Genomic DNA, 14858 nt, shown 5'->3' on the forward strand with positions numbered 1-14858 from the left:
TTTGTGAACAGCAGTTTTCAGTTCTTTCCACAGATTCTCGATTGGATTCAGGTCTGGACTTTGACTTGGCCATTCTAACACCTGGATATGTTTATTTTTGAACCATTCCATTGTAGATTTTGCTTTATGTTTTGGATCATTGTCTTGTTGGAAGACAAATCTCCGTCCCAGTCTCAGGTCTTTTGCAGACTCCATCAGGTTTTCTTCCAGAATGGTCCTGTATTTGGCTCCATCCATCTTCCCATCAATTTTAACCATCTTCCCTGTCCCTGCTGAAGAAAAGCAGGCCCAAACCATTATGCTGCCACCACCATGTTTGACAGTGGGGATGGTGTGTTCAGCTGTGTTGCTTTTACGCCAAACATAACGTTTTGCATTGTTGCCAAAAAGTTCAATTTTGGTTTCATCTGACCAGAGCACCTTCTTCCACATGTTTGGTGTGTCTCCCAGGTGGCTTGTGGCAAACTTTAAACGACACTTTTTATGGATATCTTTAAGAAATGGCTTTCTTCTTGCCACTCTTCCATAAAGGCCGGATTTGTGCAATATACGACTGATTGTTGTCCTATGGACAGAGTCTCCCACCTCAGCTGTAGATCTCTGCAGTTCATCCAGAGTGATCATGGGCCTCTTGGCTGCATCTCTGATCAGTCTTCTCCTTGTATGAGCTGAAAGTTTAGAGGGACGGCCAGGTCTTGGTAGATTTGCAGTGGTCTGATACTCCTTCCATTTCAATATTATCGCTTGCACAGTGCTCCTTGGGATGTTTAAAGCTTGGGAAATCTTTCTGTATCCAAATCCGGCTTTAAACTTCTTCACAACAGTATCTCGTACCTGCCTGGTGTGTTTCTTGTTCTTCATGATGCTCTCTGCGCTTTTAACGGACCTCTGAGACTATCACAGTGCAGGTGCATTTATACGGAGACTTGATTACACACAGGTGGATTGTATTTATCATCATTAGTCATTTAGGTCAACATTGGATCATTCAGAGATCCTCACTGAACTTCTGGAGAGAGTTTGCTGCACTGAAAGTAAAGGGGCTGAATAATTTTTCACGCCCAATTTTTCAGTTTTTGATTTGTTAAAAAAGGTTTGAAATATCCAATAAATGTCGTTCCACTTCATGATTGTCTCCCACTTGTTGTTGATTCTTCACAAAAAAATACAGTTTTATATCTTTATGTTTGAAGCCTGAAATGTGGCAAAAGGTCGCAAAGTTCAAGGGGGGCGAATACTTTCGCAAGGCACTGTATGTACCGCACCGGGCTATGCACCCTTACTGGAGACACCATGCGCTCCACAGCATAACACGGTGCCTGCCCGGTCTCTCTAGCCCCCCGGTAAGCACAGGAAGTTGGCGCAGGTCTCCTACCTGGCGTCGCCATACTCCCTGTGTGCCACCCCCCCAATACATTTTTGGGGCTGACTCGCGGGCTTCCTTGCCAACCGTGTTCCTTCGTATCGCCGGCTCCTCTCTCCGGCTGCCTCTGCTCTCCTAAGTGCCTCCACCTGTTCCCATGGGAGGCGATCTCTTCCAGCCAGTATTTCCTCCCAAGTGTAACAACCCTTGCCGTCCAAAACATCTTCCCATGTCCATTCCTCCTTTCGCTGCTCCTGCTGCCGCTGCCTGTCACCACGCCGCTTGGTCCTGTTGTGGTGGGTGATTCTGTAACGGTTCTCTTCTTCCTCTTCCTCTGAAGAAGAGGTGTAGCAGGGATTGGACCAAGACGCAGCGTAGTTATAATTCATGGTTCTTTTAATAACGAAACTATACATGAAATAGACTACAAAACAAGAAACATGAAAACCCGAAACAGTCCCGTGTGGTACAAACACTGACACAGGAGACAATCACCCACAAAACCCAACACAAAACAGGCTACCTAAATATGGTTCCCAATCAGAGACAATGACTAACACCTGCCTCTGATTGAGAACCATATCAGGCCAAACATAGAAATAGACAAACCAGACACACAACATAGAATGCCCACCCAGCTCACGTCCTGACAAACACTAAAACAAGGAAAACACACAAGAACAATGGTCAGAACGTGACAAGCTAAAAGGTTAGCAGGTTAGCAGGCCATATTAACCAGGTGAAATTGTGTCACTTCTCTTGCGTTCATTGCACGCAAAGTCAGGGTATATGCAACAGTTTGGGCCACCTGGCTTGTTGCGAACTAATTTGACAGAATTTTACGTAATTATGACATAACATTGAAGGTTGAACAATGTAACAGCAATATTTAGACTTAGCGATGCCACCCGTTAGATAAAATACGGAACGGTTCCGATATTTCACTGAAATAATAAACGTTTTGTTTTCGAAATGATAGTTTCCGGATTCAACCATATTAATGACCAAAGGCTCGTATTTCTGTGTGTTATTATGTTATAATTAAGTCTATGATTTGATATTTGATAGAGCAGTCTGACTGGGCGGTGATTGGCAGAAGCAGGCTCATAAGCATTCATTCAAACAGCACTTTTGTGTGTTTTGCCAGCAGATCTTCGCTGTGCTTCGCTGTGCTTTAACTACAACCTAAAACCTCTTACCTTGGAATATTGAAGTCTCATGTTAAAAGGAACCACCAGCTTTCATATGTTATCATGTTCTGAGCAAGGAACTTAAACGTTAGCTTTTTTACATATTGCACTTTTACTTTCTTCTCCAACACTTTGTTTTTGCATTATTTAAACCAAATTGAACATGTTTCATTATTTATTTGAGGCTAAATTGATTTTTATTGATGTATTATATTAAGTTAAAATAAGTGTTCATTCAGTATTGTTGTAATTGTCATTATTACAAATAAATAAATAAAAATCGGCCGATTACTCGGTATCGGCTTTTTTTTGGGCCTCCAATAATCGGTATCGGCGTTGAAAAATCATAATCGGTCGATCTCTACCAAAATGTCTTAAAGAGTATGTGAGTTTTTCTAAATTATCTCCCTCATGAGGAGGGAGGATAATGAAAGTTCACAGAAGTAACAAGTAAAGGTAGACCTACCAATTAGTGTTTTTACTAATATCAATTTTGTTTAGGAATTATTAAGTGATTCAAACTCAAAATGATGTTACCAAATCGGTGACAGAATTTCAGAATTTCTGCAACTTAATTGGCTACAATGGGAAATCATAGTAGTTACAAACCACAGTTGGGTCACCTGCTACATTTCTCCCTTCCACTGGCATGGTGCACAAAACTTGAGAGAAATAAGATTTTTGTGCGTATGGAACATTTCTGGGGTCGTTTATTTCAGCTTATGAAACATGGGACCACTTTACATGTTGCGTTTATTTTTTTGTTCAGTATACATACAAATGCAAGGTGTCATGTTATAGCTGACACCCCATTCTTTCTGCAGACATCTTTGACTCTTAATTCGGCATACAATTTAAGTGAAAAATCTTAACGCAGTCTTAACGCAATTCTGTTACTGTAGAATTGTCCATGACTTCAACTATTAAGGTCTCTAAGGGCACTAAGTCCTGAGTTAGGAGGGCTCAGCCTCAGAGGAGAATAGGCCTTTTCTTGGCTAATCACGGAAATGGAGGGCTGGGAATTTAAATATCAGCAATTAAGCGCAAGAGGCTAACAAAAGAACAGTTCTGTTTTCTTGCAATGCAAAGATGTCGACAGCATTTTTTTTTCCTATAGCAAATGTTTTTCACAGGAAAACAAAATGTATTTCAAATATAATTGTAAGGAAATGTGTAAAAAGTATCAAATACAACATTTGGAACAACATGTTTGAGTTTAATGGAAAGCCTACATACAGCATGGAACACCTGCTAGAGGTGCCTGTGGAACCAGACCCCTTAATTAGAACCTTGAGGTGCACGTTGCACCGCTCCAAAAATGCCCGGAATTCCATATACATTTTGCAGACATATTTGAGGATTAGTCATGTGATAACTTTTTTTTTATGGATTATCCACCACTGGAACACTGCATGTAGCACTGTGTGTTGGATTAACTCATCAGGAAACCAACCAAGCACATACACTGAATGTGGTGAATGACTTGACAATTAGTCAGTTTCTTTAAGGTCTAATCTAAGGTTTTAAACACCAAACACCACATCACAATTGGTTAGTCGCCCGTAAAACGGCTGCCATTTTTTCCCGGCGCCATCATCTGTTGGGTGTTTGTTTGGTGTTTGTTAAAGAAAAGCTTTCAAAGGTAAATATTGTTGTTTATATGTCATGGTTCAATATCTCAGTGATAAAACCAAGGGCTTTTTTCTCCATTTTGTCGTAGCAGGAAGTAATAAGTTCCAAAGAACTTTGAATCGTCATCTTCAATAACGACTTGAATAAACAATTTCATGCTGACCTTGTTTGTAACGGAAGAGGGAGTCTGATTTATCTAGGTTTAGTACAGTGAAACTTCTCTTTCTGGCAAAATTGGTGTTTACAATTAGGTTTTACCCAACATCAAAATACTGATACAAAGTCCACCAACAGGAAGCTGTAATAGTGGGTGATAGTACAGTTTAAGAAGAAAGCTGAACACAGGCCTTTGGTGATTAGTTTTCCTCCAGGAGGTGCATACCTGTCACGCATACACACAGATCAGTGTAGCCAACACAAATACAAGCCAATGAGCTCCACAGTCCTTGATGCAGAACAGGTTTCACTCTCTCATGGGCCAACACAGACATACACAAAAAAATTGGTCAAATACCAACCATTTAAGATGGCTGAGGTACCTCTGTTCCAAGCCACGTTGTACCAGAAACTACAGTGACCATTCTGAGACCTTCAACGACCAAGTGTTATAGATCTCCCCCTTGTCCCCTGGTTTGCAGCTGATGAAAATATGAAAACCTCCAGCTATCATGCACACTGACGTCCCGGGTCTAGTTAGTGATGTTAAAAGGGGTTTGTTTTCATGTGTTGTAGAGGTACACCTGATTCTCCATGTGCAGCGGCTGCCAGGCTTCTATCCTTGAACTGCTAGCACACTAACAGGGGAACTACAGGGGAGCGCTCATTTGAAAGTGATGGGGAGGCCAGTTAGTGGCAAAAATGCACAGAGAGAACAGAGAGAGAGAAATTCCCAGACAAATACACTCACACCATTACTACAGCAAACTACACCAGAAAACTGAACTGGTTGGCTGGATAAACCATCACATAGGCTAGTGACTAATATTAGAGTCAAATCAACTCATACCAACAGGCCTAAATGGAATACATTTTTAAGAGTACCACAAGGAAACTTGTAAGCAGCAACTTACCAAATCCTGTGACAAAGTTGTTGGTTTGAGAGCTCACACTTTTGATGCCACATGAAATAATGAAGAAGAAAAAAACAACTAACTATTTCCAAGTTAGCACTTGACTTTTAGATACAATTCAGATTGCTTTAGTAGTAATCTACTGGTGAATCTATCGGTGAAAGAAGGACCAAAACAAGTTACCAGGAGGAAATGTAAAGTTCCAGTGAGTCCTTCTCCCCCAAGACCAAGACGAGAGGCGGCTATTGCATGCCTGTGACGTCTGTCCGCCTAGCTGATGAACAATGAGCACCGCAGATAGTTAGTGCCGTAAAAAAGAAAAAAAGAAAAAAAAAAGGGCCTCGCATTCCTGGCTGGCTTCAAAGAAAGACAGTGCTCGGGCACCATTCATTCCCAGGGTCCTCGGCACATGGAGAGCAGCCAAGCAGCAGGGGTGGGTGCTGCTCTCAACCCTAAACACTCACAAAGACGGACAAGCCAGGGACCCCACCTTTTCCCTCCTCGCCCCTCTACTGCAGGCCCCAACTACCCAAACATTGGTCTTCATTTCCAAAACCTTGGGCCAAGAAGGTAGTTGTGTCTCAGTTGTTTCAGTGCAGGACATTCCATTTTACTCCAATCTCATTATGCTGACTTCTTTAAAAAAAACAGACTAAGGTCATGGAGATGTTATGACATTTCACAACAAAGACATTATGTTTGATTAGCTTAAGGCATAGTGCCTGAGGGCATTTCCATGTAAAAGAACCCATGAGCACCAAAGTGAAGTTCATAGGAGCATGTCAAATTGGGTGTCAAATGAAAGCTAAGAGTCTAGATGTTTGGGAAATGAAAGCATTAATACATTTTTCAACCATTTTCCATCTAAAAAAAAATGTAAGGCTCTGATTTCTGAATAAATGGATGGAAAAGGGGTCTTGGAAAACCTATTGAAACCTAAAAAGTATTGAAATATATCAGAAATACATCAAAACACAACAATGTTGGACGTAAAGACCCCTGCCAACTAATATCAACACATATTTATTTTATTTTTTTTTGGGGGGGGGGGGGGTTTACCTTCTGTAAGTTCAAGAAATATTGCCTTGTGCCATCAAATTCCGTTACCAAAAGCACACATATCTTTAAGATATTTTCTAATTTCTCTCCCTCGTGAGGGAGGATAATGAACGTTCACAGAAGTTACAAGCAATAATTGACCTACCAATTAGTTATAGTGATTTTACTGATATCAATTTTGTTTATGAATTATTAAGTGATTAAAACTTGTAAATCCGTTACCAATTTGGTAACAGAATTACCAAAACATCCGTAACATAATTACTGTTGGCTACAATGGGAAATTATAGTAGTCACAATCCACAGTTGGGTCACCTGTTACTGTCCTCCCTTCCACTGGCATACTGTTATGTTCAGCTGGCCTTGACTTCAGGAAACAGCAGAGGGAACACCCCCCTATCCACATCGATGGAACAGTAGTGGAGAGGGTAGCAAGTTTTAAGTTCCTCGGCATACACATCACAGACAAACTGAATTGGTCCACTCACACAGACAGCATTGTGAAGAAGGCGCAGCAGCGCCTCTTCAACCTCAGGAGGCTGAAGAAATTCGGCTTGTCACCAAAAGCACTCAAACTTCTACAGATGCACAATCGAGAGCATCCTGTCGGGCTGTATCACCGCCTGGTACGGCAACTGCTCCGCCCTCAACCGTAAGGCTCTCCAGAGGGTAGTGAGGTCTGCACAACGCATCACCGGGGGCAAACTACCTGCCCTCCAGGACACCTACACCACCCGATGTCACAGGAAGGCCATAAAGATCATCAAGGACATCAACCACCCGAGCTACTGCCTGTTCACCCCACTATCATCCAGAAGGCGAGGTCAGTACAGGTGCATCAAAGCTGGGACCGAGAGACTGAAAAACAGCTTCTATCTCAAGGCCACCACTAACATTGAGTGGCTGCTGCCAACACACTGACACTGACTCAACTCCAGCCACTTTAATAATGGGAATTGATGGGAAATGATGTAAATATATCACTAGCCACTTTAAACAATGCTACCTTATATAATGTTACTTACCCTACATTATTCATCTCATATGCATACGTATATACTGTACTCTATATCATCGACTGTATTCTTATGTAATACATGTATCACTAGCCACTTTAACTATGCCACTTTGTTTACATACTCATCTCATATGTATATACTGTACTCGATACCATCTACTGTATCTTGCCTATGCTGCTCTGTACCATCACTCATTCATATATCCTTATGTACATATTCTTTATCCCCTTACACTGTGTACAAGACAGTAGTTTTGGAATTGTTAGTTAGATTACTTGTTATTACTGCATTGTCGGAACTAGAAGCACAAGCATTTCGCTACACTCGCATTAACATCTGCTAACCATGTGTATGTGACAAATAAAATTTGATTTGATTTGATGTTGACGTTAACGTCCACAGATGGACCGGACCAAATCTTAACATATTAGACGTATGTTCCACGAGTTTGTATAGTACAGAACAGCAGGTGGCACAGTAGAGTACAGTAAAATACAGTACAGTGAGTACAGTCCATACATTACAATACATTACAATAAAGAAAGGTAAAGTAGAAGACTGTACAGTATATTGTACTGTATTGTACTTGACTGTACTTTACTCTACTGCATTGAACTCTACTGTGCTCTGGTGTGGTGCGCTGTGATGTCCAAACTTGTGAAACATGATAATGACATTCAGATCCACTTACTGTAGTTCAATAACCAAAAGAGATTTTTCAAACTCAAGGTGTCATTTCATAGTTGACACCCCATTCTTTCTGTAGAAATCTTTTAATCTTAATTCGGCGCAGATATTTAACAGAGTTTTTGGAAAACGTCATAAAAACCTGAGCGAGATTTTACCGGAATTCCGTTACCAAAGTTTGCATCTGCACGGTTCTTTCACTAAATTAGTTTGTGTAAAATGTTCAGTGCAAATTGTTAAAGGTAGTGCATAGATGTTTATGGTATGTTACACTTTGGAAACAATCTTTTTGTTTGGCATACATTTTAAAGTTAAAAAAAAACATTTTTTTGTCAAAGAATAATTCTGTTACACTGGAATTGCCGCTGACTACTAGGCCTGTTTCACCTGTAGTGGTGTTTTCCTGTAAGATACAGTATAGACCTGTATTTCTCTGATGATCACTTGGCCATTGTGCTTTATGTTATGGGCTGGTTCATTCTGGAAGCGTCTGGTCTGAGGTGTTATGTGCTCTGTTGTTATTGTCAAATCTTTGACCTGCTGCCATTCCCACCTGCCAGCCCACTGAATGAGTCACAAAGGCGTAGAGATGGGCAAGCAACACAGGAGAGAAGGGCTATTCTTAACACCACTCGGACACTCCCCACAGAGCCACAGTGCTGAATCCAACATCTACATGTTGTTTTTGTATATTTGTGCACATGACTAATTGTATTGACTATTGACACCCACACAAAATGGACACGTGAAGGGCAAGTTTAAGTGATGCAGCCGTTTAAGACCCTACATTGACTTGATGTGCCTGATATGTCAGCTATACCATATGTCAGATTTAGCCTACTTAACTTGGTAACAAACCATTTTCTCCCTGGCAACTAATCTCAGTTTCCCCCAATCACATACAGACATTCAATAAGGGAAAAGCGAGAAAGAGAAAGCAAGAGTTTAAAGTCATTGTTTTAAAATACTTAGTTGGGAGGTGTCAGGGTTCAAAATCTCAGTAAGAAGATTTGATTGCTAGGCCGAGCAGGGCAGAATTCCACCAGTGCATTTCAGGCTTTCATAGGTACTTATTTTTACAGCGTGACCTCAATTTTAATGCCGCGAGACCAGACCACCAGGGGCTCGGCATGCACTCTCTACCAGGCTGATGTCATCGAAGACAGCTAAGTGCACTAGTATTGACTCCAGTGATGCGGAGCCTGAGGATGACTGGATGAACGGCTGCTGACCGATAAGATGTCCTAACGGGACCAGATCGTGTGAATTACAGGGTGATTTTCAAATGTAAGGCAGTCCTATAGGTCTATGCTAGGTAATTGGAGAGACCCTGAGGATCCAAGCATATATATGGCACGTAGGCTGCTTCAACTCAGCTCAGGTTACTGCTGCAAGCCAAAGAACAGAGGTTGGAAGGCTTCCGGGCGCTAAATTTGCACATACAAATTTGCCCCTCCAGCCGAGGGGCACTTGGAGCACCAGATTACACAAGTCATGTAAGCAATAAAGAGAGTTTTGAACCACTGACACAAACAAAACATCTGACTACAGCCTGAGGTGTCTGTCAGTTGAAGCTACTGTAACTTGTTTTGAAAGCTTATAGGCCTAGGTCAAGGATGGGCCCAACAACTGTGGCCTCAGAATTGGGTGGAAACAAAAAATTAATGACACGGCAAGAGACACAGAAAGATAGAAAAATGGATAATGGAACGCAGACTTTTCCATCCTGTTAAAACCCAGTTCTAGGACTTTTCTCAAGGTCCCAGGGTAAGAGAGAATTTCACTGTTGAGGCCGATCAAACAAACATTAAGAGGAAGAGTTTTTGAAAAGGTGGAGAGGTTGAGTTATTGCATAGGGGCAATTACATGGTAACACAATTACGCGGAGACTCAGATGTTATGTTTTAAAAGCACTTATGTTGAACAATTTACACATAAAATTGAACAAAACCACATTTACTGGAAGAACTGTGCAGATGCAGATTTTGGTGACAGAATTACGGTAAAAGGGGACGACGGGTGAGCAGCAACATGTGAAGACGTGTTTTCTCTGTGCTCCGATCCAGGGCGAGCAATTTACTATTAATACTTGACCAACACCTCCCCACCGTGCTCATCTTGTAACATTTCATTTGGAGTCGAACCCAATTTACTAATCTGGCTTTTATTTCTGAAAATGTTGGCCTTTTAATCGTAAAATGTCAAGACAACAACGGCAGCGGGCCAAAAAGGAGCAGGCTTCTGCTGAAGCCTCGGGCTCATCTGACACGGACTCTGACCCCGAGGTGAGGGGGCTCCTACAATGCTCTGGACACCAAGTTTGGAATTCTTTACCCAGCTGTACTGAAGATCACTACACCCTCTGGCCAGCAGAAGACATTCTTAGACCCAAGTAAGGCCAAAGAATACATTGTCGCGCACATTCATCCGCGGGAGGACAGGCGACCTAATACTAACTAGCCATTGTGGGGTCATACTGTGACCCTGCAAAAGCCGTGCTAACGCGACCAAAGACCAACTAGTGAATTCATATCTTGATTATAAACGTGCCTCCACCCTGCTGCCAAAAAAATGACAATTATTCACCCAGTAACTTAACGTTATGAGCAACAATGGTATGTATAGGGTGACATGTTCTCACAAGGACAATATAGTTTGAATAGTATTTTATTTACAGTACATGGTACAACTAGCGTTTACCAACTAGCTGCTGCTGTATAGCCACGGTTGCAATTTTTGGTGTTCTGGCTTGTTAGGATGTTCAACAGAGGGTTACATTTATACAAATGTTGAATTTTACTCGGTTTGTTTTCCTATTTACTTATCTTATTTAATTAAATGTTTTTGGAGTATATATATATATATATATATATATATCTTACCTTTCAGCACGCTGGCCATTACGATCGTACTAACATTCATTTCAGATTACTCCGACTATGCCTAATTCACAAGCTCCACATGCTTTGTCAGCTGGACCATGAAAGGAATTAACCAGGTGCTCAAGCGTAGCTGAGTGTATGCTCATCTTAAGTCCTTAAATCCGGACATTGTTTCTCTCCAAGAGACCAATCTCTGGTCCAGCGACCATGATAAACTAAAGAGAGGATGGGTAGACCAAATATATTTCACGCCAACGTTGGTGCTGAGGCCAGAGGGGCAGCCATCCTGTTTAGCACACAGGTTATTCTGGCCAACCTCTATGGTCCTAATTGGGATGATGCTCAATTTTTCTCTAACCTCATCGTAACACTTCCTGACCTTAACTCTCCACATTTGATATTGGGCGGAGATTTCAATTGTGTATTGATTCTAGAGGTCGACCGATTAATCGGAATGGCCGATTAATTAGGGCCGATTTCAAGTTTTCATAACGATCGGAAATGGGTATTTTTGGGCGCCGATTTGCCAAATGTTTATTTAATTTTTTATATACCTTTATTTAACTAGGCAAGTCAGTTAAGAACACATTCTTATTTTCAATGACGGCCTAGGAACGTTGGGTTAACTGCCTCGTTCAGGGGCAAAATGACAGATTTTCACCTTGTCAGCTCGGGGATCCAATCTTGCAACCTTACAGTTAACTAGTCCAACGCATTAACGACCTGCCTCTCTCTCGTTGCACTCCACAAGGAGACTGCCTGTTATGCAAATGCAGTAAGCCAAGGTAAGTTGCTAGCTAGCATTAAACTTATCTTATAAAATACAATCAATCATAATCACTAGTTAACTACACATGGTTGATGATATTACTAGATATTATCTAGTGTGTCCTGCGTTGCATATAATCTCACTGAGCATACAAGCATACAAGTATCGAAGTATCTGAGCGGTGGTAGACAGAAGCAGGCGCGTAAACATTCATTCAAACAGCACTTTCGTGCGTTTTGCCAGCAGCTCTTCATTGTGCGTCAAGCATTGCGCTGTTTATGACTTCAAGCCTATCCAATTCCCAAAATGAGGCTGGTGTAACCGAAGTGAAATGGCTAGCTAGTTTGAAACGCTATTAGCGCGCGCTAACTTCACTCGCTCTGAGCCTTCTAGTAGTTGTTCCCCATGCTCTGCATGGGTAACGCTGCTTCGATGGTGGCTGTTGTCGTTATGTTGCTGGTTCGTCCCCAGGGAGGCGCGAGGAGAGGGACGGAAGCTATACTGTTACACTGGCAATACTAAAGTGCCTATAAGAACATCCAATAGTCAAAGGTTAATGAAATACAAATGGTATAGAGGGAAATAGCCCTATAATTCCTATAATAACTACAACCTAAAACTTCTTACCTGGGAATATTGAAGACTCTTGTTAAAAGGAACCACCAGCTTTCATATGTTCTCATGTTCTGAGCAAGGAACTGAAACGTTAGCTTTCTTACATAGCACATATTGCACTTTTACTTTCTTCTCCAACACTTTGTTTTTGCATTATTTAAACCAAATTGAACATGTTTCATTATTTACTTGAGGCTAAATTGATTTTATTTATGTATTATATTAAGTTAAAATAAGTGTTCATTCAGGATTGTTGTAATTGTCATTATTACAAATAAATAAAAAAATCGGGTGATTAATCGGTATCGGCTTTTTGGGTCCTCCAATAATCGGTATCGGCGTTGAGAAATCATAGTCAATCGACTATGGAGTCACACTCAAAATTAAATTTGGAGTCACACTCAAAATTAAAGTGGAAAACCACACTACAGGCTGATCCAACTTTGATGTAATGTCCTTAAAACAAGTCAAAATGAGGCTCAGTAGTGTGTGTGGCCTCCACGTGCCTGTATGACCTCCCTACAACGCCTGGGCATGCTCCTGATGAGGTGGCGGATGGTCTCCTGAGGGATCTCCTCCCAGACCTGGACTAAAGCATCCACCAACTCCTGGACAGTCTGTGGTGCAACGTGGCGTTGGTGGATGGAGTGAGACATGATGTCCCAGATGTGCTCAATTGGATTCAGGTCTGGGGAACGGGCGGGCCAGTCCATAGCATCAATGCCTTCCTCTTGCAGGAACTGCTGACACACTCCAGCCACATGAGGTCTAGCATTGTCTTGAATTAGGAGGAACCCAGGGCCAACCGCACCAGCATATGGTCTCACAAGGGGTCTGAGGATCTCACCTAATGGCAGTCAGGCTACCTCTGGCGAGCACATGGAGGCCTGTGCGGCCCCCCAAAGAAATCCCACCCCACACCATGACTGACCCACCGCCAAACCGGTCATGCTGGAGGATTTTGCTGGCAGCAGAATGTTCTCCACGGCGTCTCCAGACTCTGTCACGTCTGTCACATGTGCTCAGTGTGAACCTGCTTTCATCTGTGAAGAGCACAGGGTGCCAGTGGCGAATTTGCCAATCTTGGTGTTCTCTGGCAAATGCCAAACGTCCTGCACGGTGTTGGGTTGTAAAGCACAACCCCCACCTGTGGACGTCGGGCCCTCATACCACCCTCATGGAGTCTGTTTCTGACCGTTTGAGCAGACACATGCACATTTGTGGCCTGCTGGAGGTCATTTTGCAGGGTTCTGGCAGTGCTCCTCCTTGCACAAAGACGGAGGTAGCGGTCCTGCTGCTGGGTTGTTGCCCTCCTACGGCCTCCTCCACGTCTCCTGATGTACTGGCCTGTCTCCTGGTAGCGCCTCCATGCTCTGGACACTACGCTGACAGACACAGCAAACCTTCTTGCCACAGCTCGCATTGATGTGCCATCCTGGATGAGCTGCACTACCTGAGCCACTTGTGTGGGTTGTAGACTCCGTCTCATGCTACCACTAGAGTGAAAGCACCGCCAGCATTCAAAAGTGACCAAAACAGAACCACTCTTTTATTGGGGGTGTCTTGCTAATTGCCTATAATTTCCACCTGTTGTCTATTCCATTTGCACAACAGCATGTGAAATGTATTGTCAATCAGTGTTGCTTCCTAAGTGGACAGTTTGATTTCACAGAAGTGTGATTGACTTGGAGTTACATTGTGTTGTTTAAGTGTTCCCTTTATTTTTCTGAGCAGTGTATTTTTGGCTACGGTGTATGTAAACTTCCGACTTCAACTGTATTTACAGTACTAGAGAGATTTGGGTTTGGCCAGTCATTCCTTTCCTGGATTAAGATTTTGAACTCGTCCCCAGTGGCTTCTGTTTGCACCAACAATGTTACCTCCAGATACTTCCCTCTCCACAGGGGGCTAGGCAGGGTTGCTGTTTATCCCCTTTCCTATTTGATATGGCTATTGAGCCTCTTGCTATCGTCCTGCGGGCCGGAGGAGAGGATTAAGGGAAAATTAAGAGACAATATAACTCACAAAGTGTCCTTATCTGCAGACAATCTTCTTTTATACATCTCTAACCCTGTGGAGTCTATACTCTATCTCTTGGACATGCTACAAGGTTTTGAGACATTCTCAAGAAGGAATTGGGCATGCCAATTTCCCAATTTAAGGTGGTGCATCAGGTCTTTACTTATTTGGGGATAAAGGTCACACGCTCATTTATGGCTCTGTTTAAATATAACTTCAAAACACTCCTGGAGCGCACTAAGCAGGATTTCATAAGGTGGTCGTCTCTTCCCATTTCTTTAGCAGGTCGCATTAATTTTGTTAAGATGACTGTACTACTTAGGTTTTTGTACTTATTCCAAATGATTCCCATTTTTCTGCCAAGTCGATGTTCAAACAACTGGACAGCTACATTTCCAACTTCATTTGGAATAAGTCAAATCCTCAAATGAGAAAGGTATATCTAGAGAGACCTAAGCCTGCAGGCAGCTGGGCCTTCCCATTTTTTTTTTTTACACTACTACTGGTCAGCAAACATATCTAAAATGTGTTTATTGGGTTTCTACATTTGAAA

General features: G+C 42.2%; 1 protein-coding gene across 3 annotated transcripts in view; it reads right to left on the reverse strand.

The window, feature by feature from the left end:
• Window positions 1-14858, reverse strand: part of shroom1 (shroom family member 1) — a 56365-nt gene that overhangs the window by 16528 nt on the left and 24979 nt on the right. Inside the window, exon 1 of one of the 3 annotated variants that reach the window (XM_021624128.2) lies at window positions 5256-5592. The exons of the other annotated variants lie outside the window; for them this stretch is intronic. The gene's annotated coding sequence lies outside the window, so the exon portion shown is untranslated. Of the gene's footprint in view, window positions 1-5255; window positions 5593-14858 lie in introns of those variants that run through there. 3 annotated transcript variants of the gene reach the window in all.

The sequence above is a fragment of the Oncorhynchus mykiss genome, chromosome 12, assembly GCF_013265735.2.
Source record: "Oncorhynchus mykiss isolate Arlee chromosome 12, USDA_OmykA_1.1, whole genome shotgun sequence".
NCBI lineage: Eukaryota > Metazoa > Chordata > Actinopteri > Salmoniformes > Salmonidae > Oncorhynchus > Oncorhynchus mykiss.